The sequence below is a fragment of the Lagopus leucura genome, unplaced genomic scaffold (genome assembly GCF_019238085.1).
Source record: "Lagopus leucura isolate 7727_CA_CO unplaced genomic scaffold, USGS_WTPT01 Super-Scaffold_73, whole genome shotgun sequence".
NCBI lineage: Eukaryota > Metazoa > Chordata > Aves > Galliformes > Phasianidae > Lagopus > Lagopus leucura.
In genome coordinates, this window is record NW_024962252.1 from 46284687 (window position 1) to 46306947 (window position 22261).

The 22261-nt window shown below is 38.2% G+C and overlaps 1 long non-coding RNA gene across 2 annotated transcripts in view; it reads right to left on the bottom strand.

Moving 5' to 3' along the window:
- Nucleotides 1-654: 654 nt before the first annotated feature.
- LOC122194320 overlaps nt 655-22261 on the bottom strand; it is an 88118-nt gene continuing 66511 nt past the window's right edge. Inside the window, exon 13 of one of the 2 annotated variants that reach the window (XR_006183108.1) lies at nt 655-767. This is a non-coding gene — a long non-coding RNA (uncharacterized LOC122194320). Of the gene's footprint in view, nt 768-19875; nt 19906-22261 lie in introns of those variants that run through there. The other variant, XR_006183110.1, reaches the window with a different exon arrangement.

Below are 22261 nucleotides of genomic sequence, written 5' to 3' on the forward strand. Positions count from 1 at the left end.
GTGACACATTAGGCATTTGACAAATGGGCTTTTAGCAATTTTAAGTAGCTAGCAATATGATGAGCAAGCACTTTCAAAGTGTGGTGCTGAGAATCACCAAATTCAGATGCATAGAAAATCTAGCAGGAAAAGATGTGCTTAATGAAGCCAAGTAGTTACCGTTTCTAACTTGATAGTGTTCATTTTTTGCCACGGTTCCAAAATTTCTAGCACACGGTAGTCAGATAAACATTCTCAGGAGCAGTAACCTACAAAAATGTCATTACGTCTCACAGTAATTAGCTATTATGGACCATACAGCGAATGCCTTTTTTATTTAGAGGAGAAAGAGAGGAATTAATAATTTGGTGTGTTCAAAGCACAATGGTTTTTAGTTTTAAAAACAATGTAAAGAGTACACAGTTTATTTTAAAAAGGGGCTAAACACATGTCTTGCAAGTAGCAAACATGATGTGCTGTTTCCATAGAAACAGAGGTTGGTATTATTAAAAGAAGTAAGCCATTCTGTAGCTGGTTCTCTTGAAGGACCCTCATTTGCAGCCAGCAGTGGGTAAACTTGTGTAAGTGAGCTTTACCACCTGTTGTTAAAGATCATTAGATATGCTTGCTTAAAGCTTTATTAACTCTCTGCTAATTCTTGGAACAAAACTGTGAGGAAAACATCACCCCATACCTGTAGGCTTGTTTGGAGCATTTTTAATGTTAAAAATTAAAATCAAAGCGTCCTTTGAATGAGTTGATCTTGAAGAGTGCTATATGCCGCTATCCTGAAAGGAGAACAAAAAAAAAATGAATTTGGATGAGTCTCACAGTCAAAAATATTTTCCTGCTGCAGAATTCTTGAAAGGCTATGACTGAATAAAGAGAGGAAGAGGAAATATCTGAAGTTAGAAGAATGGACGGGTAGCAAAAGTAAGAGGCACTGGTTTAGAAAGTTACTGAAGCTTTGAAGTTAAAGGTATCTGTCTTCTTATGTATTCTGTCTTAATACCTAAGTAAGTATTTAACACTGTGAGATATTTTAAAATATAATGATGTTGAAGTACCTCTTTTCATTGACACTCACTGATTTATATGTACTAATGCTGTAAACTCACTGATGATCATGCCTGATCCATGGACAAGTGGCCCTCTATCTCCATGCTCTGACCATAATATGTTGGGTGCTGAAAAGCCAGCTAAACTTGTCATAACATCATGCCATGCTAGCAAGTAAGAAGTATGGTGCTGGTTTAATAAGAGGAGGCTGCAAGCTGTACATATTTCATTACCAGTTTTCTGTCAGTTTTAATGCATAGCATGTCTTCTTCAAATCCAAAATTGAGCTGTCCCTTTTTTGTCATGGAAGAAAGCTGTGATACTTACGCCAAACACAGGAACTCCATGACCATCATCTTATGGCTACTGCTTCAGGATCTGCAAAGATCCTGAATTTATATCTACAAAACAGACATAAATGGTTTGGAGGGCTTTCTGATGTTGCTTCTGGAAGCTGTGTTCCAGTGTTCCAGTGTGTTTCAAGCTGCTTAGAAGTGTCTGCTACAGATAGCAGATTATCACTGTTTTTCTGTTTGCTGTCACAGCTTGGAAATAAAATTCATAGAAAGACGAGTTAATTATATGTTTCCAAGCTTCTTCTTTCCAAAGGCAAACCAAAGGTCAGTGTGCATGCAAGAGGAGCACAGAAAATTATTTCTTACTTCTGCTTTTGCTCTAAAAGAGCTTCTCTTTTCCATTGGTTTCCCAGTTCAGTTAGCCAGCACTGTTCCTAATGCTGCCTGGTGGAGCAGGAGCCCTGTCTCTTAAGTCCTCCTATGTCAGTAAGACTATTTCAAAAGGAAACAACATTAACCTCTTCAAAGTCTTAATTATAGTTATCAAAGGCCAATGCCTGGGTTTGATAATGCAAAATGGTAAAGCTTACAAAGCAAAAGAACTCGAGATGATAATGAACTGTGGGAAGATGGTAAGACCTGTGTTTGCTGTACCTTACCGTGTCTGCCCAAAATTGAAGAAATCACTAAGTTTGGTGTGGCAGTTCACTATACTTGCTGGTTTCTGCTCTGAGACTGCCAGCTTAGGATCAGAGGGGATGAACAAAAAAAAAATTTGACATGCAGATAGAGGCTCTGAAGAGCAAAGTGGGACTTCATTGAATGCACCTGAAACAGTTGGACATCTGAGCTCTGTGAAGGATGAACAGAATGCAGATAACCAGACATGTGATTAGCAATTTTCTGCCTGCTCTGTGTCTGTAAGTAAATGAGCAACATCTCCACCTGGACGGCGCTGCTCTGATCTGCCTCAAAAACCTGCTGGAGTCCCCAGGCTACGGGGTGCACACATGGTGATTTATGGGCTGATGTCAGAAGTAGGTGACACAGGAGCCTGGTGATCCAGCCCAGCAGAGTGTGAACCAGAGAGCTCTAGCAAGGACACATCCACCTGTCACCCTGGAGAAAGATGGCACATAAAAAGAGAAAGAGAATGAGGGAAGTCACTCCTTCTCTCAACAGGGCATCATTCATGTTTACCTTTGTGTAAAGAAATTATCTTGGGATAAGGCTAGGACAATCTCTCCAGGGAAATATAGTTTATTTTCAAAGACAAACACTGCATATATCTCCCTCTTCCAAAAAATAAAAAATAAAAAATTAGAATTTAAAAGAGTAAGCATTTGACATTTAGGGGAAGCCTGCAGAAGTTTAATTAATTCACTGTTTTCATGTAAACTACGACACACGTTATGATATATTACCTTTTTTTTTAGCTTCCCTGTCATTCAACACAAGTTTCCCATTCAGCTGGCAGCTATTTAATACACTGTTTTCTTTTTGCTTTTCAGCATACAGCTCATCAAATGTCATCTACCACACTCCAACCTCTTCTGAAGTCAGAATTAGTATACTCTCTGTAGCTTTTTTGCAGTTCCCCCCACTGTGATATCTAAGTGCTTCATAGACCCAAATGCATTTCTGCAATATTCGTGCAAGATAAGAGGAAGCAGTTATCTCATTTTTAAAATTGAGAACCAGGACATAGGAATTGGTTTCCTAGGAGGATTTAGGATGTAATTTGTAGCATCTGTTTTTTAAATACCTTGCCATTTAGTTCCTAGCCCTCGGGAAACAGAGCACAGAACATCATTTTAGCTAGTAAAGGAAAAATATTGTCATGAAGAGTATAGAGTCAGTACTATTTTTGCAAAAGTGGGAGGTTTCAATTTCCCTCAGGATGCACAACCAAGCAACTACCTCTGCAATTATATGACAGCACCAGGATGATGGAGTCAGTGCTATTCTCCTTTTGCTCTGTAAGATGTAGGTAGAAACTTTTATCTACATTACAGGATCAGATTCAAATCCTTCTTCTGCCTAATTAGATTTTTTGGAGAGATCAGTCCTAAATGGATATAACAATCCTGAAGCTGAAAACAAATATATTATGACATAACACCATCATTTTGCAACACTTGTAGGTTTCCTTTGGAAGAGATCTCAGAAGGCGTTTCTTTCTGAAACCCGAAAACTCAGAAGGCGTTTCTTTCTTTCATCCCCCTTGCTTTTTCAATACTTCATTCTTGCTGTGAGGTGGGACCTAGCCTTGCAGACTACAGATCCACAGAATTTATGGTTTTGCTAGGAAGCTCTGCTTTCCTATTAATCTCAAAGCCATGGGATTTTTAGACCAAGCAGGGATCCTTCCTAGAATCCCCACACTGGATTCAGAAGAGAGCCGCATGCTCTGATCATGTAGCAACACTCCCTTCATTTTCAGGAGTTGAATACACCTGGAAACACAAAGAAAAGGTTGACACAAGGAGCCCAGCAGATTTGGGCAGCACACTTCTGAGCTGAGTCCCCAGCATAAGGCACCTGACTATTATTGCTGACGCTTCAGCATCACAGCACAACTGAGGCATGACAATTTTGTTTTCAGTAGGCATTTTTTACTATTAGTGTACTGTCCATAATTAATTTGAACTCTAAGTATTTCCTTATGAAGCTAACTATATAAGTACCTCTTCACCACAGCAGGGACTACAACTTGCCTTTCCTGTCTCTCTCATGCTCAGCCTCATTACCCAACATTTCTCCCTTCTTTTTCTCAGAAATTTTCTATCAGTTGAGCCTGTTTTGTAAAACCAGTTGAGGTTAACCTTCTGAGGAGGACGGACATGTCCAAGAGCTGTCAACATATAAGGCTATTGGCATAAATACAACAAAAAGTGAGAGGTTTTTCTATTCATACTGAGTAGATGCTGCACTTCTGGGTGGCCTGGGACATTCCCTGAAGGCTAAAGGCTTAAAATTGAAAGTATTTTCTGACTCTGGGTGACCATGCTCTAATAGGCAGGTTCTGATTTTTCAGTATTTTGCCATTATATGTTGAAGACCAGCTCATATTGACTTCACTTCAGCTTGATGTGTAAACCTGGAGTAGCCATGGTGAAGTGGACAGTTACAGGTGGAGTTGAAAAGAAGAACAAGCAATTGGGAAACTCATGAAAAGTCTCACAGATTAATTCATCTTTTAGAGACAGAAAACAGATGTGTGAAAAATTGCCTTTAATGTAAGATCTGAACTCCCCTGCAGTTATTGTTGCAGAGCAAAGATCTTGTCTGTGTAGTGTATTCTGAGTCTTAGGACTCATAATGATAAAGGTCTTCAGAAGGATACTTGAAAAGGAAAAATCTAAAATAAAAGCAAATAGTAAAGTACAGCTATGAGTCTGAGATCAGAGATGTGGCACTATAAGATATACCAACGAACCAAGAAAATGTCTCTAGCTTTTTTAAAGATGTAAAATACAGAAACTGAAGATCTGCAAACTAGGACCTGACACTAAGATGAGCTCTGCCCTTGAACAAACCCTTTTTGGCACTTTAGACTGAAGGAAGAACCCGAAAGACATTTAAAAAAAAAAAAAAAGCTTAGTGAGGGAAATGTCGCTTACTCTGTATTTTTTTTTCCAGTTGCCCTGTTGCACCAGTGCTTCTGGACTGGAATAAAAATGGTTTCATTGGTAGAAATGTGCTATAACAGAGGGAGGTAGCGTTCCAAAAAAAAAAAAAAAAAAAAAAAAAAAAAAAAAAAAAAAAAAAAAAGCAACAACAACAACAAAAAATTGACGAAACACTATGTTTGGAAAATGATGATATTTGCATTAAAGGAAAACATTACACAGCAAAGAGTGAGACACAACTAAAGGCTTTATCCCTGGGCATAGCATGGAAAGGCAAACAGCAAAATGTCTGTTCACAAATACTGGAGTCTTCTTAAAGTGCAAAACCAGGGTAAATGATCATCTGAGTACAGTGTCTTCCTTACCCTATCTGCTGTATGTGTGGTTTCTGCTGATTTCCGTCGCATTTCAGGAAGCTTTTGGTTTGTTCCTTTTTTTCCAATCAATGCAGAGCCTGCCAGCAACATGAGCACAAAATGGTTTCTCTTCCACCAATAATCAGTCATGGATACACACAGATGCATATGCTGTCAGAGCCAGGGAAAACCTGGCAGCCCTTCCACCATGCTGACCAATCCACCCATGCTGACCACTGCTGGGCTGGGAGCTGAGGTCTCCTCAGACCTGAAGTTTGTTTGATAACTACACCAAGTGGAGTAGCTTAGCAAAGCCTGCTTTTAAATTATTTAAACTAAATTATCTTAACTGAAGCAAATTAAGGTGTAGTTTACACAGGGAGCAATTTGCACAACAAGCAGGAAATGAGCAGTTCATCAACGAGATCTGACGGACGGACAGTAATTTTCCATAGAGGAATAGTGATAAATGAAGAGAGAGATAAATGGCCCTTCCAATTCTCCCATACCATAGCTGGAGGCAATCAGATCACCCACTGTTTCTTTACAAGAAAACTGTGCATTAGGATCCTGAGTTAGTGGTTTAAGGCTGCCAATTAGGCCATTTGGGGAAATTATCTTTTTTACGTAATGATCATACTTGAGTCACCAAATAGCAGAAAATCCATATCCTCACGTCATTTTTTACAGAATAAATCTGTATTTTTCTACCATCAGAAATATTCAGAGAGCTAATGTGGCATGACAGCAGTCCAAATGAAATTAATCTGCAAGCTGAGATAGTAGCTTGAGGTTGACAAGAATTTCTTCCCAGCTGGAAATCTCTTAGGGAGAGCTTCACAGCTCACTTGGTCAGCTGCATGCCCCATTAAGCATCACTGACTGATATCAAGGAAGGCTTATCAATCACTGTAGTCTCAGAGACTGTGAAGAGATTAGGAGTGGTACAATTTTGTATGGAAAACAAAATCCTTAGGGGATTTTCTGTATCCTCCAGCCTGCTTTTCTCTGTAGTGAAACTTTAATAGGAGTTGAAAGAAAGAAGATGGTAAAAGGGCACTTTTGTCTCTTTTCTCACCTGATTCTCCTTACGCCATAGGAAAGTGCCTGCAAACCTGATTATCATTGCACTGTTTCATAACTGCAACCCCTCCAATAGCAAAGGCTTTACACTTTGGTTTGAAACATCAATTTGCCATTACTGCAGACAGATGTTACCACGGACAGATATGTTACAGCCCTGCCTTCCTTTCACACTGCATGAGCTGAAGGAAGGAAATTTTGCAGTCATCTCTAGCCATCTCGTTTGACCATCACTACTAAAATTAATATAAAACTCTACCTGCTGATTGAAAACCCTATCTATGGCTATCTACTTTTTGAAAATCATGAAGGTTTTTCTGATATCTCACAGATAAGCTGTTAGTGACTATGGTTTCTGTGACAGCAACAAATTAAGACCGTTTCATTCTTTAAAAAGTAAGTTATCGTGCATCAGCACACTCTTAAGAGTTGATCAGTTTACTGTTTGCAAAGCTAAAATGAAAAAAAAGCAAAAAGAAAATGTTTCAGAAATACAAAGATTTTATTCCACTTTACTGATTTTAGTCCTACTTCCACACTTCTTAGGCATTCAGTTCAAAATCAAAATCCAAAACGTATCAAATAACAAGCAATTATAAACATAGAGCAAGAAAATACTACTTACATGTTTAGAAAAAAAAATCTGTCAGCTTCCTGCTTGAAAATGAATCATACAGTATTTACTATCCATGAGTTTGAAGAGCTGCTTTCATGTCTGTAATATGGAATTTTAATTTCAGCCTTCAGCCTGGAGAGGAGAAGGCTCTCAGGAGACCTTAGAGCAGCCTTCCAGTAACTGAAGGGGCCCTACAGAAAAGCTGGGAAGACTTTTTATAAGGGCAGGTAGTGAGAGGACAAGGGGTTTTAAAATGGAAGAGCATAGATTTAGACTTGATATCAGGAAGAAATTCTTCACTGTGAGGGTGGTGAGGTACTGCATCAAGTTGCCCAGCAAGGTTGTGAATGCATCATCTCTGGAAGCATTCAAGCCCAGGCTGAATGGGGCTTTGACCAACCTGGTCTAGATGGAGGTGTCCCTGCTTATAACAGTGGGATGGAACTAGATGATCTTAAAGGTCCCTTTCAACCCAAACCATTCTATGATTCTGTGATTCTATGAAACATGAATACTACAGGTGCAAATGACAGGTGAATGCCATTCTGTGCCAGTGGCTGCAGCTTTTTTGGGGAAATTAAGCTCTGTTCCATGTCAGCAAGCAGAATGGCCACCAGCTCATTACAAGTTACTTTACTGCAAGCTAAAGCTAGCCAGGGTTTCTGGAAAGGATCACATTTAATAATGCTGCAAATATACAGAGTGAAAGAAAGTGAATTCTGATGCCTGTAACTGATCCTGCATGTTATAAATATCTTCTCAATCACTGCTCGGGCAAGAATTCTTATCTACAAAGAGTCTGCTTTGCACACTCACATAGCTGCATAACTTTGAAGCTCAACAATAGATCATTTTATCATTCCAAAACCAAAACTAGTAAGAGTTATTAAAATAAACAAACCAAACAATCAAACACATAAATTATATCTGATGGAAATGGATGGAACTGAACTGGTTGAATTTTTGTACGGAGAGGAAATTTCTAATCTAGTTCCCAGTTTCAGCTAGAATTCTATACTTCAGAATATATTCATCAATATCAGTGTACTCAAAATTAAAATGATTTAATTTAGCCCAGCTAGGAGGAAAGAAGTCTTAACAAATGCCAGATTTCTCAAGGTGAACATGAAGCATGCTTTAAAGATCAGTCTGGAAAATCTGAATAAATGAGCACCCTGAAGCACCTAACTGTTCCTACTGGCTTTGCTGTTACTTCTAAATGTGCCTGCTTTACATGAAGGAGGTACACCACTTAAGTATTAATGCAAAAAGCACAAAGAGATGATGTGATGTCATTCCCCTATTTCCATATCAAATGTAGAAGTCCATCACTTTCTAGAACTGACATGCAGCATTACTATATGAAGTATATTGCCTCTATGTTTGATATTATACAGTGACAGCATCTAGCCCAGTGGTTTTAATTATAAGTTGAAGAGATTATTCTTTCTTACAGCACACAGAGAACCAAAGAGGAACTGAACAAAGTGCCTTCAAGTTTTCCCAACTTCAGAAAGTTGAGACCAGATTTTTCATAGCAATCTGACATGATTGCACTTCTAACCTCAACTCCTAATGAGCTCACCCCAGAAAGACGTGAACAAAACAATAGAAGTTAAAATTCATGTGGCTGCCTGATAAATTAATACATTATTGCCATGAAGAAAGCAGTCAGTCTGAGCATTCATTTTGCTATACTGTAATTTAACTATACGGTAAAAGACAGTTTAAAAAGCTCTTTTTTCCTAGCAGTGTATAACTGAGAAAGACTTAAAACATGTAGCTTCAAACATGACATTATATTTTGCTCCAGTTATATTTACTACTTTGCAGAGGTTCTTGGAACCTCTAAAATGTGCACATATTTTCTGGTATGCATCACAAGTTTGCGAATGTTTGATATGCACAAAGTTATTTCAAAAAGATTCACATTTGATAAAGTACATTATTAAAATATAATTAAATTTAAAATATTCTTAGGAAATATTTCCCTGTTCTTCTTCTCAGGCAGTAGAATGTCATTTACCTCTTCACAATAAAGACAATACAGCATTTTTTCTGTGTAACGGTACATTTCAGTTTATCAGGACTAAATTTCCTGACATACTTAAGGATTTATTTATCATAATTGAAAACCAGCCACAATCTCACTTACTTTTACTGCTTATAATTGATTTAGAAAAAACAATTGGTCATGTTCTGGGTAATTGGTTAACAAAAGTGTGACAAACATCTGATTAATTTATGCATATTTGGAAAAAGGCCTTGAAACAACAGCCTTTGGTGTTCGATCAACTTTAGGTACACATAGGAAGCGGTAGTGGTGATATTATATGATTACACCTGGAAAAAGGACAAGCATATGCCTTTTACATATGGGAATATAGAGTTGGGCAGAGAGGAACCTGATGTGGTTCCAAAAAGTTTAGAGTCTTACACCTGGGGAGGAATAATTGCATGCATCAGTACAAGGTAGGGGCTGACCTGCTGAAGGGGAGCTCTGCAGAGAAGTACATGGGTGTCATGGTGGACAACAGGTTGGCCATGAGCCAGCAGTGTGCCCTTGCAGCCAAGAAGACCAATGGTGTACACAGGTGCATTAAAAAGATTGTGGCCAGCAGGTGATCCTTCCCTCTATTCTGCCCTGGTGAGGCCACATTTAGACTACTGTGCACAGTTCTGAGCTTCCCAGTTCAAGATAGACAGGGATATCCTAGAAGGAGTCCAGCAGAGGATGACAAAGAGGATTAAGGGCCTGAAGCGTCTTCCTTACAAGGAAAGGGTGAGTAACCTGGGAAATTCAGCCTGGAGAAGGCTGAGAGAGGATCTCATAACAGTTTATTATTATATAAAGTGTGGGAGTCAAGTCAATGAGGGCAGACTTGTCTGTGGCATATAGCAATAGAACAAGGGGTAAAAGGCAGAAACTGGAATACAGGATGTTCTGTACTAGTAGAAGGAGAAACTTCTTTACTCTCAGAGTGATGGAGCACTGGAACATGCTGCCCAGAGAGGTTATGAAGTTTCCTCTGGAGATATTCAAGTCCTACACGTGCGACCTGCTGTAGGGAACCTGCTTTATCATTGAGTGGACTAGATGATCTCCAGAGGTCTTTTCCAGCCCCTAAAGTTCTGTGATTCTGTGAATCACCAGAGCAAACTGAAAACGTGCTCTGTGCCCACTGGGAGTATGACCAGCCTGATGATCATGCTTGCATAGGGCTCTGCTCAGGTCTGCTACAGAATGCATGGAGAGGTGCAGCACACTTTTAGCCTGCTCAGTTTCAGAAGTGGTAGAAATGCAATAATTTCAACATACTTGTGAAGGGATCAAAAATTTTTGCCTAAACATATTAAAAATCCCCATAGACATACACTATTTATCTTTGTCTATTATTTCCTTAGTTCTTTAAAAACTATCTGAGAAGAAAGAAAATTGCTATGAGACCTTTCCTTTTGCTTCAAGATGACAATAGAAATTATGAGAAGCATTTGAATTTCCATCAATTCAACATTAATCTCAAAAACTTCAATGAGTAACGGAATTACAGTGGATTCAAATCAGCATAATTGAGAGGAATATAGTCATGCATTATAACGTAGGCTGACTTTTCTTCTTTTCCTTAAGTAATAAATTAGGGCTCATCCAATTACTAGAGGAGAATACTGAGTATTTTCCTCTTTCAGAGAAGAATGGCAGGTAAACTTGCACATACTTCCAATCAGTAGTGGTTAATAAAAATTTGGTATGAGAAAGTCATTCAGTGTCTCTTCAGCAAATATCTGGAATTGATTGCTAATTCTAATGTCAAGTGAAACATTCCCAAATACTGTTTGAGTGAAAATATCAGGCTATATTGAGCAGAATTATTAGACTGTCCATCATTATGTCCACAGCTGAGTTTATTACATTTTGTGTAGTTTTGTTATGTAGCATTTAGCTGGCAGTTTGCCTTAGGCAGTACTGGGAATGGTCTCCATATTGCAATAGCCACTTAACCTCCACAGTACAGTACTGTACAGTACAGAAATAAGACACTGACACACTGGGTGGAAGACAAAAGACTGGAATTATTTCTGGATGTAGGAGTGCCAAATGTTAAAAATGTAATTGTTTGAACTTCACCTCACAATAAACACTCTGAATTTTTTTTCTGTCTCACATGTATAACTTATTGAGTGAATTGTAGTTATTAAAGAATAGCTATTAAGTGCTTAAGAGAAAATAATATACTGACATAAACTGTGTGTACAAGAGAACATAAAACATATGTGTGCATGTGGAAATAATTACTTTCACTGAAATTTATATCATACAAAAATATTGCTCAGTTATTGTGCATGTGCCAATAATTTCACTAAAAGGCTGCTCACAGCTTTCAGGAAAAGCATAAATATATTGGTCTCTGTACAGGCTTTACATTTTTTCCTGAACATTTTTAATTAAATTATCTCTATATATGTAATTTTATAATTATATGTCGTAAAATATCACCCAGTGGGATGTGGCCTAGGTAGTCTGTTATTCACATAAGTGAATGAAATCTTAAGTAAGACCATACATGCAAATGCAGAGATATGGGTCCTTAAAGTAACTACTTAACTCACTTCCTTAAAATCAGCATTCAAAGTCACGATGTGGCAACTTATAAGAACAATTTCATGCATACTAATCTCAAGTGCATGGACATATCACACCGTGCTACTTCACATCCTGTTTTTTTCATTGACTAAGTCAAGGCATTAACCAGTGTGTGCAGCCCAGGAAGACTTTAAAATTTAGTTGGAAGAAAAAATTTCCACATAAAATCTCTAAGAAGTGAGAAGTGTTAGCCCTTGTATGCTTTTTATTATTATTATTATTATTTTAAATGAAATTAAAGTGTAATGCAGTGTCCTGTTGTTTTCCCACCAGTTCCAGTTAGTCTCAGTTCAGTTTGTGTCAATTCAGCAGATATATTCCCACGAGCAAAAGGAAGCAGAAGGAGAGTCAGGAATATCTATCTCAAAATAGAAAAAATCTCATTTCTAGACAAACTCTTGCTTGTATATATTTACTGTACCTACAGTGATACTTGTATCTGTAGCAAGTAGAATATAGCCTCTGCTCCTGATCTTACAGAAGCATTGTACAGTACAAATTGTAGGCTGAAGTCATTGCACTGAACATTAGAATGTGAAATCAGTCATCTGGCAAAATCATCTCAGGACTAGATGCATGAAATTCTAAGGAAACTATTTAAACCCTTCAGAAGGAAACCCTAACCAAGGTTGTTTTACACTACTTGCAGGCACTGACATTAAAGATGCAGCAATTCTGTGTGCCCACGTCATCCAGAGGTCTTAAGTATACTTACACAGGAGTAGGTCGGATAATAGACTGCAGTTCCTGGGAGCCTACGCAAAATCTTAACAATGCAAAACTTGTGACATGCAGCAACAGAAGAAAATCTGCGTTTATTCATAATAAAGCCTTTTCTTCTTCCATCCCTGAATGAAAATAAGTAAAAAGAAAGGAAAAAGAAAGAAAAGAAGAAAAAAAGACTACAACACAATTAAAAATTGTATGAAAAAATTTGAAACTATTCAAAAATATGAATATTTCCTACAGCAGGTGAACCTTCCTGAAATAGCAGTGCCTTTGGCTTCCTCTTGCAGATGCACACGTTCAGAAGCAAATAAAGGTATGACCAGAGGCCCTTGCACCACTGCACATGTGCATATGGAGGAATGAGTGATTTCTTAAATGTCATACAGATGGCAGGAGTGAAGACAAATCATTCTACCCCAGTTGTCTCTCCATTGCAGATCTGAAGAGCATACAGCCAGAATCTGCATGTCCTCAAAAATCCTTGACATACACGCTTATAAAAAATACTTGTTTCTTAAATGCTTCTTACACACCAGTGCATGATTGTAGCTTCTTAAACATAAATAGGAAAAGAAATACCTTTTCAGATATATGTTACCTTTTTGATACTTAATAAATTTCTAATTAGTAAAGTAGAAAATCATTTCAGCTTTTGATGATGATAGAGTATTCCAGATGTGGCTGCTGGAGCCCATGCATCCATTCCATGGTCTTCACTAAAGCTCATTTCTGCAGCTTGCATCACAAGTTCTTCTCTTGTGAATTAAAATCATTTAATTTTTGAAAATACTGCCCTGTGTAACTGGGTACTGATTATCTTGTTTAATCAGCATCCAAATGCTGCAGGCACAGGATAAATTCTAGGAGCTTTTCTAAATGTTATGATTTGATGAGGGATTTCACTCCCAAGTAGGAGTATATCAGCAGGTTAGCTAGTGGCTTTGTTAATCTTCTTTATCCTGATATGGTTCAGAAATCATCTTAGATTAGGAAAAAGCATACCAACTGTTTTTGAATGTGCAGCTTCCACACTAATCTATCTACTTATCTGCTTGGCTCTACTCCTTTGGTGTCTTCATTCAGGTCCTTGGGCACCTCTGTATGAGCCCTATAGACAATATATGGTCTAGCAAAGCTATTCTTGAGAACTCACAAAAACCTGTGTACATTTTCTCTCAATTTATCTGGTTCATAGTAATCCCAAGTAAAATTATATATCAGAGATCCTTTTGAAAATTTGAGCTCTAAGTGGTATTGATTCATGCCATAGAGATGGATTATGGGTAAATCAATAGGAAATAACATTTCTTATCTTAAATTGCATCAAATTAAATGAAAATGTCTGCCTCCCTAGTCTTGATGTCTCCTTTTCTTTCTCACCATTTTACTCATTCCTTCTTTCTCCTTTTCCTCCTCTCCTTGCTTTTCAGTATAGACATTAAATTGTTAACCTTTCATTCCCCTAGTTTGTCAAAACGAAGTCATTCCCTTATTTCTGTAAAATACTAATTAACACTCTATATCATATGTATTCTCCCATTACAAGTCCTTGTCACCCAGTGGTTACACTACAAAGCTTCACTTGCACAAAATTTGGCTCTTTTGAAAGATCCATAGGGACAGTGTTGACCCTACATCTCCCTTGCTGAATTTTGGGATCTGCTACCCCCTTTTACTTTGCACTAGAAGACAAGGATAGATGACTACTTGGTTAAAGGGGTTTAGTATGGGTGTCTGGTTTCATAAACCACAGTTTATGTGAATAAATTCATTCACACGGCAGAACTGGTATCTTGCTTATCTACAAGAATCTCCTGATGCTCAAGATCAGCAGTGGTTAGCGGGGCTGCTGCAGAATCTTCAGCAATTTCAGGTACCTTGTTCTTTATTTATATATGAGAGTTCATTCTGTGTCAATTGTAGATAAGACTGAATACATTTATGGATAACAAAAATTTGCACTAGGGTTGAATATGAAATGCTAGGCAAAACATTCATCTTCTTGGAAGAATATTTATAAAGCTTTTTTTTTTCATGATCCTGTTAAATAGTTGTGATAACAAATCAATTTAGAATGTGAAACATCTGCCTTTATCTTCATCTTAAACTTCATCTGATTAAGTAATGAAAATGTTTGAACTCCTGCAGCTATGAATCACTAAGTGTAATGGCTGTGCTCATTCTGTAAATGCATACGCTGCTGATTCACCTTACAGACAATATTTCTTAGCCACACTATAATTGCAAGCCATTTTCAACTGCACTTCTGGGAGCTACCGGAAATGTTTAACATGTAAATCTCAGTAATATCTATGATGCAGTCACGAAGCCCAGTTTTACTGCTCTGATAGGTCCCTAAGTCACACAGGTCTGGCTTCTCTTGCATAGAGCTGTTTGTCCCAGATAGGGAACAGCTCATCATTACAGAGATACCTGGGTTGTACGGAAGGCCATTTCTAATGCTCTGGCTAGAATAATTTTGGTGTAAGCAATCTGTGTAAAACTGCTGCCAACATATGCCCATTGCTTAACAATTCTAATTCCAGCCAATGTTATTGCAAGCACAGCTATTTGAAATCATTTAAGAGCAAGTGCCATTTTCCGAACTATGTTTCTCTCCAAAGAGAAGACAAATGAATCACTGGTGGTAATTAACAAGACTTATGTTAATTAAATTCTACTTTGGCTGTAACTCATAGAGTCCCCGCTGCAAATAGAAGTTTGTTCAACAGCTGTACCTGCAGCAAACAACATAATACTTTAATAACGGCTCTGAATTAAAGTTTTTGTTGCAAAAGCACCTGCGTAACCCCTGAGTACTCTAACAGTTCATTGAGCAACAACGAGGTTTTAAATATAATGTCTCTTTTCTTTTCTTTTGCAGTCCTTAGTCATACAAAATATTGAGATAGAACAATCCATACAGGATGTATGGAGAGAGTTCTTTTTCCAACCTGTTATTAACAGACATGTGCGTCCATAATTTTATCTATTTGCACAATTATGTTACAGGAACAGATCTTAAAAACAAGTGTAACATACCTTGAATATTTTCTTATTCTCAATTTCACTTCTGATTCCACAGAAACAGATCATAGAATCATAGAATCATAGAATCACTAAGGTTGGAAAAGACCTAAAAGATCACCCAGTCCAACCGTTCACCTATTCCCAATAGCTCCTACTAAACCATGTCCCTCAACGCAACATCCAGTCTTTCCTTGAACACCCCCAGGGTCGGTGATTCCACCACCTCCCTGGGCAGTCCATTCCAGTGCCTGACCACCCTTTCTGAAAAGTAATACTTCCTCATGTCCAGCCTGAATCTCCTCTGCCGTAGCTTGAAACCATTCCCCCTGGTCCTATCACTAATGACACGAGAGAAGAGGCCGACCCCCAGCTCACTACAACCTCCCTTCAGGAAGTTATAGAGAGCAATAAGGTCTCCCCTGAGCCTCCTCTTCTCCAGGCTGAACATTCCCAGCTCCTTCAGCCTCTCCTCATATGGCCTGTGTTCCAGACCCCTCACCAGCTTTGTTGCCCTTCTTTGAACACGTTCCAGGGCCTCAATATCTTTCTTGCAGTGAGGGGCCCAAAACTGGACACAGTACTCCAGGTGCGGCCTCACTAGTGCTGAATATAGGGGAACAATCACCTCTCTGCTCCTGCTTGCAACACTGTTTCTGATGCAAGCCAGGATGCCATTGGCCTTCTTGGCCACCTGGGCACACTGTCGGCTCATGTTCAGCTGAGCATCAATCAATACCCCCAGGTCCATTTCCTCTACGCAGTCCTCCAGCCACACCGCCCCAAGCCTGTAGCGTCGCTTGGGGTTGTTGTGGCCGAAGTGCAGGACCCGGCATTTGGCCTTGTTGAAACTCATCCCATTGGCTCCAGCCCAGCTCTCCAGCCTGTCCAGATCCCTCTGTAGGGCCTCGCTACCCCCAGGCAGATCCACACTTCCAGCCAATTTGGTGTCATCTGCGAATTTACTGAGGGTGCACTCGATGCCCTCATCGAGGTCATCAATAAAGATATTGAAGAGGACAGGCCCCAGCACCGACCCCTGCGGAACACCACTCACGACCGGTCGCCAGCTGGATTTAACTCCATTCACCACCACTCTCTGTGCCCGGCCCTCCAGCCAGCTCCTTACCCAGCCAAGAGTGTACCCATCCAAGCCTCTGGCTGCCAGCTTCTGCAGGAGAATGCTGTGGGAGACAGTGTCAAAGGCTTTGCTGAAGTCTAGGTAGACCACATCAACAGCCTTTCCTTCATCCACCAGATGGGTCACTAGATCATAGAAGGAGATCAGGTTGGTCAAACAGGACCTGCCCTTCATGAACCCATGCTGGCTAGGCCTGATCCCCCGGTCACCCTGCACATGCCGCATGATCTCCCTCAAGACGATCTGCTCCATAACCTTCCCTGGCACCGAGGTCAGGCTGACAGGCCTGTAGTTCCCCGGATCCTCCTTACGACCTTTCTTATAAATGGGAGTCACATTGGCAAGCCTCCAGTCTTCTGGGACCTCACCAGTCAACAAGGAGCGCTGACAGATGATGGAAAGCGGCTCGGCTATCACCTCCGCCAGTTCCCTCAGCACTCTCGGGTGGATCTCATCTGGCCCCATCGACTTGTGACAGTCCAGCTGGAGCAGTAGGTCTCTGACTGTTTCTTTCAGAATCACAGGGGGGTTAGTGTGCTCCCCGGCCGAGATTACCAGGTCAGAGAGAGGGGTATCCTGAGGATAACTGGTCTGACTTTTAAAGACAGACGTAAAGAAGGCATTCAGAACCTCCGCCTTTTCCTTATCCTCAGTGGTCACATTCCCAGCCTCATCCAGCAAAGAGTGGATATTCTCCTTTGTCCTCCTCTTACTGTTAATGTATTTATAAAAGAGTTTCTTATTCCTTTTCACACCAGCAGCTAGGTTAAATTCAAGCTGGGCTTTTGCCTTTCTGATTTCACCTCTACACATCCTAACAACTTCCCTGTATTCATTTTGAGTGGCCTGTCCCTCTTTCCACAGGCGGTAGATTCTCTTTTTCTCCCGGAGCCTCAGGAATAGCTCCCTATTCATCCACGCTGGTCTTCTTCCCCACCGGCTCATTTTGCAGCTCAGGGGGACTGCCTGCTCCTGCGCCCTTAAGACTTCCTTCTTGAAGAGCAACCAGCTCTCTTGGACCCCTTTGCTCGCTAAGACTGAATGCCAGGGGACTCCCCCTATTAGTCCCCTGAACAATTCAAAGTCTGCCCTCCTGAAGTCCAGGAGGAGATGAAAGGCATAAAATTATTTTCATTTGTAGCTTTTCATAGAAGTACGGGCGTATTATGAATCTGATTGAGTCTACAGACACTTTTTGGCTACATGTGTATTTCTTATCAGTCATTACAGGGATCAAGAACATTTTAAAAAGACTGAAATTGTTTTTTGGGGTGAATTTTTGACTTTGAACCTTCAGATTACAGTCTGTACAGATTGTTTGCAACATTTTTGTATATAACAGAGAACAAATTAAAATGAAATCAGACATAAGAAAATATACTTTAACCTAAATAAATTTTAAACAGCTGAAAGAGAGCATTTAACTTAAAGTACATGAGTCAAACTTCCTGCTGCTTTCAAAAGAAATATAGTAATGCACTGCTAAAAGTGTCAGGAAGCACAGGAGTTCTTATTTTTTTGTTGCCTTTGTTTTTGTATGTAAATTAATGTGTGTCTTATCAAGTTGATTTCTGGAAAATAACCAACCAAAAAGCAACAACAAAACAAAACAACAACAGGACCTTTCATAGACAGTAGCTTCTTCCAGAGGTTGGATAACTCCAGGTCATAGAGTGAACATGAGAGATGGCATTCACAAAGACATATAATACAAAAAAATGACTGTGGTCTTAAATGTAGCAGCTGTCACTAGTGACGGCCAACAGTTTTGGGGGGGATAACAAGGAAGAGATCCTTCCTGTACAAGGTTAAAAATGGACAAAATTGAAAATGCTGATGGTGGACTGTGAACTTCAGGATATTACAAATGGCTTCCTTGTTTCCTTCTCTTCTTGGACTAGCCAAGAAGTAGAGCTACAAAAGAACAGGCATCTTGGGAATGTTTAACTTCAAGATGAACACAATCGCTGCAGTCACCATTAGCAACAAAATGCTTGTATTTTGTATGTTGAACAGTATCCTTCAGAGGAGACTTCTGGAAAATGTGAATGGTTTCTGAAACTATAACATTCTTTACATATTAAAAGATTTAATTTTCACAATCCTTTCCAAGGCAGCTAATTTCAGTTTTCATCAACACTTTCCAGAAACTGACTTTGGCAGTAGACTTGACAGCCAAAGCAGACCAAAGCACTCTCTATGAAACCCTTCTGCCTCTTCACCCTCATCTTCCTTCTCAAGGTGCTGAAGGTTTTGTCTCTTTGAAGCCTCTGATACAGCCACTGTTAAAAAACAAGACCTGAAGTAAACAGATGAGGACTGCAGTATTGCTCAGAAATATCCTGCAAGTTAGCTCTGGATCAGTAAATGCTCTTGTAACACTGTGATGCTCTACCGACATATCTTCTCAGCTGGGCCAATTAGCTTATTCAGATTGCTCTGTTAGTGTTTCTATACAGCTCAAGGTAAGTTGAATATACTTCTAAGACACTGCATTATGTTGTACAGACATATTCAAAGATGAAAAATAACAAAATATATGAGAGAAAAGATTAAAAAGGGATAAAGGCACATTGTGCTTTCAAACGCCATGATCAATATCACTCAACAGAACAAAAACTCAAGAAACATAGTTTTCCATTGTCAAATGCACCATGCTTTTCAAACAGATGAATGACTGCATTAGTCAATAGAACTATGAACAGAGGCAGTGTGGAAGGGAGAAAACACTTTGAACTGGTTGAATCAGGTTAGGACAAGGACTTTCAGAGTTTTTTTTAAGAAATAGGTTCTGATTTTTATAAGAAAACAAACTTTTTTATTATATAGGAGCTGTAGATTTCTACAGAAAAATATTGTTAATTCCACACCTCTAGAATTGAAATGAAAGTTCATCTTTCTCCCTAAAATGCCCAGACTGTGGCAACTGGGATTTCTCAATGAGCTAAATTGCTTTTCTCTCATTTATCTTTTTCACTCCAAGTATGAAGGAAATTACTCTTCATATGGAACAGTTTTTCCATGAGAATTAAGCAGTGGATAGAAAACACTTTTCACTTCCCAAAACCATGTATTATAACGAAAGATCACTTAAACTGAGTTTTAAAATGTTACTGTCAAATAATTCAGTGCCCAGTGATGCAACTTCTTACTCGTTCTATCAATCTAATCTGCTTTCTTGAGTGAATACATTTGTAGGATTTAAGACGTGACCTGTAAGGTGAGAAATAAGCTTTTAATTGACATTTTAATTGACATCTGAGCTCAGATTTTTTAATGATCATTTTGCAGGCAAACTTCTTCTTTCTTTTCTTAAAGAGGTCCATTGTGTGATTTGATAAAGATCTGCAAAGAAATGTTTTTCTTTATGAAGATTTTGCCACTCAAAAATTAAATACTACTTTATTCCATATAGCACTTAGCATTTTCAAGATATTCATTTTTATACAATAATGAGTTAGATTTTGGCAGAGTAATGTCTGGGTTAGAGCAGCTATTATGCATTGAATTATAGATCGGATGTATTCTTGGATAATACAGACTCTTCCCTTTAAACATTATTTCAATCCATCTGAAATTCATTCAAAAATGCTTTTGAATCCATTATTTCCATCTACACATTAGAGAAAGAAAATTTTATCATACATTTCATAAAAAGACTGACATTCCTTGAAGTCCATTTTCTTTTCATCCTAATGCTATGAAAATCTTAATTATGGGACTTAAGCCTCACTTCCTTTTTTCTTAGTGTGATGTTTATACTAATAATAATGCATGATGCCCACATTTTAATTAAAATATTTTGTATTTTAGTAACACCTTCCACTGAAATATATCACTTCCACATTTTAAGATCAATATTACTATTGTCAAAGTATATAAATATAAAAAGAGACTTTCAAGAACTAATCTGTGGAGAAAAAAAACAGCACTCACACATATGGAAATCTCACCCCTACAAAACACAAACAAAAGCTGCAAACCCACCAACACAGAAACAGAAATCAAACCAATTTGACTGGTTTGATCAAACCAGTTCTTTGCTTTAAGTTAAAATGCTTTCGCATATTTATATATATATATATATATATATATATGCACTCATTATTATCATCCTAGATCCTACTATAAAAAAGTGAAAAAAGAAAGATACTTCATATGATCTTAAATCTGAAAAGGAATTTGTTAACCTCTCTCCTGTACAGAACACATTCTGTTTTTGTTTTGGGATGAACTAATTTGTTTGGTTTAAATTTCATTTTATGGATGAAATTCCTAACTGCACTACTTCCTTAATCTGTTCATGAAAGTTATAAGAAGATTTGGAAATACAAATCGATCGCTAAACAAAAAAAATGTTTAAGTGTTCACTAGATTTTCCTGTATCTTATGCAGTTCAAAGCAATGCAGCAAAAGGAATTCTTCCACTTTTATAAAATTAATAGATGCTTAAAATTCACTTAAAATTATGTTTTGATTCTGGATATTATTCCTTCTGTCAACAATGGCATGCAGTGAGTTGACCTGAAATGTTTAAGGGTATGGCTACTTAAATCTTTTGTTTGAAAGTGTTGGATAACTGAACACAGCCTGGAAAATCTTAGATTGGAATTAATATTGACATTAAAAGATGTGAGACAAGAAAAATCTCAGGGCAGTAACAAATATCCCAAATAAAGCTACAAAAATTTTCTACAATAATTTTTTAACCATACCATGTTTTTTTCTCATTCTCATTCATAGAAAGTAGTAATAATAATCCTTCTCAAATTCCTTTTGAACAGGACATTAAATGAACATGTAAAAATATCAGGATATCTGTTTGTCAAGCAACAACAAAAATTTCAGCCTATGGACTAAATAAAGACAAAGTTCCATTCAGCACCTACTCATATTGTCCAGTGACCACATAAATTAAGGAACACATATGTTTTCAAACACTTGATTTATCAAGTATATAACTCTAATATATATCTTTTCTTCCTTCAGGCTACACAGTGCTTTTCCTGCAATTATTTATTTTTTTACACTACAGCACAGTTATTTCTCTTGGCTTGTTGTTTCTAGTTGTGGTCTCTCATAATTTTTGCATACTACTAAAGAAAATTCTGTCTCCAACAAGAATGGTAATAAACTTACAAACATCTCTTCTTTGAACCATAAAACTTGCAAGCAAAAGATGCAGGTCAAGTGTGTCGTTCATAGTCTACACACCCATACAGAAACTGAACAGAAGAATAGAATAGATTTATAAAGGAAAATGTAAAGAAAGGTTCAACACATGACCAACATGTAAGTGACAGAATTATCTATCTAAAAAATTGAGGCATTATAAGTAGCTCCTGATGTTAATTCCACTTGGGAGTGCTGGCAGGATCAGGATCTGAAATAATTCCTGCTTTTCTAAGCCTGCTTACATTTTATCTCTCTATATTTCAGTGTTCTACCTATTATTGCATTATTATACTGCTTATTAATTGTTAATTTACATGACAAGTATATCAAATTAACTGCAAACCCTCTAGCTAAAATTCACACCTGGCATTCCAGTCTTTCTTTGATGATTTCAGGATGTAATTTTTTTCCCAATGGGTCCATACATTTTTTTTTTAAATCAGTTTACCTGCAGTCTTATTTCCCAATTTATCATTCTGGCCACAGAAGGTATATTCATTAATAAGAGTTAGATTAAACCCACAGT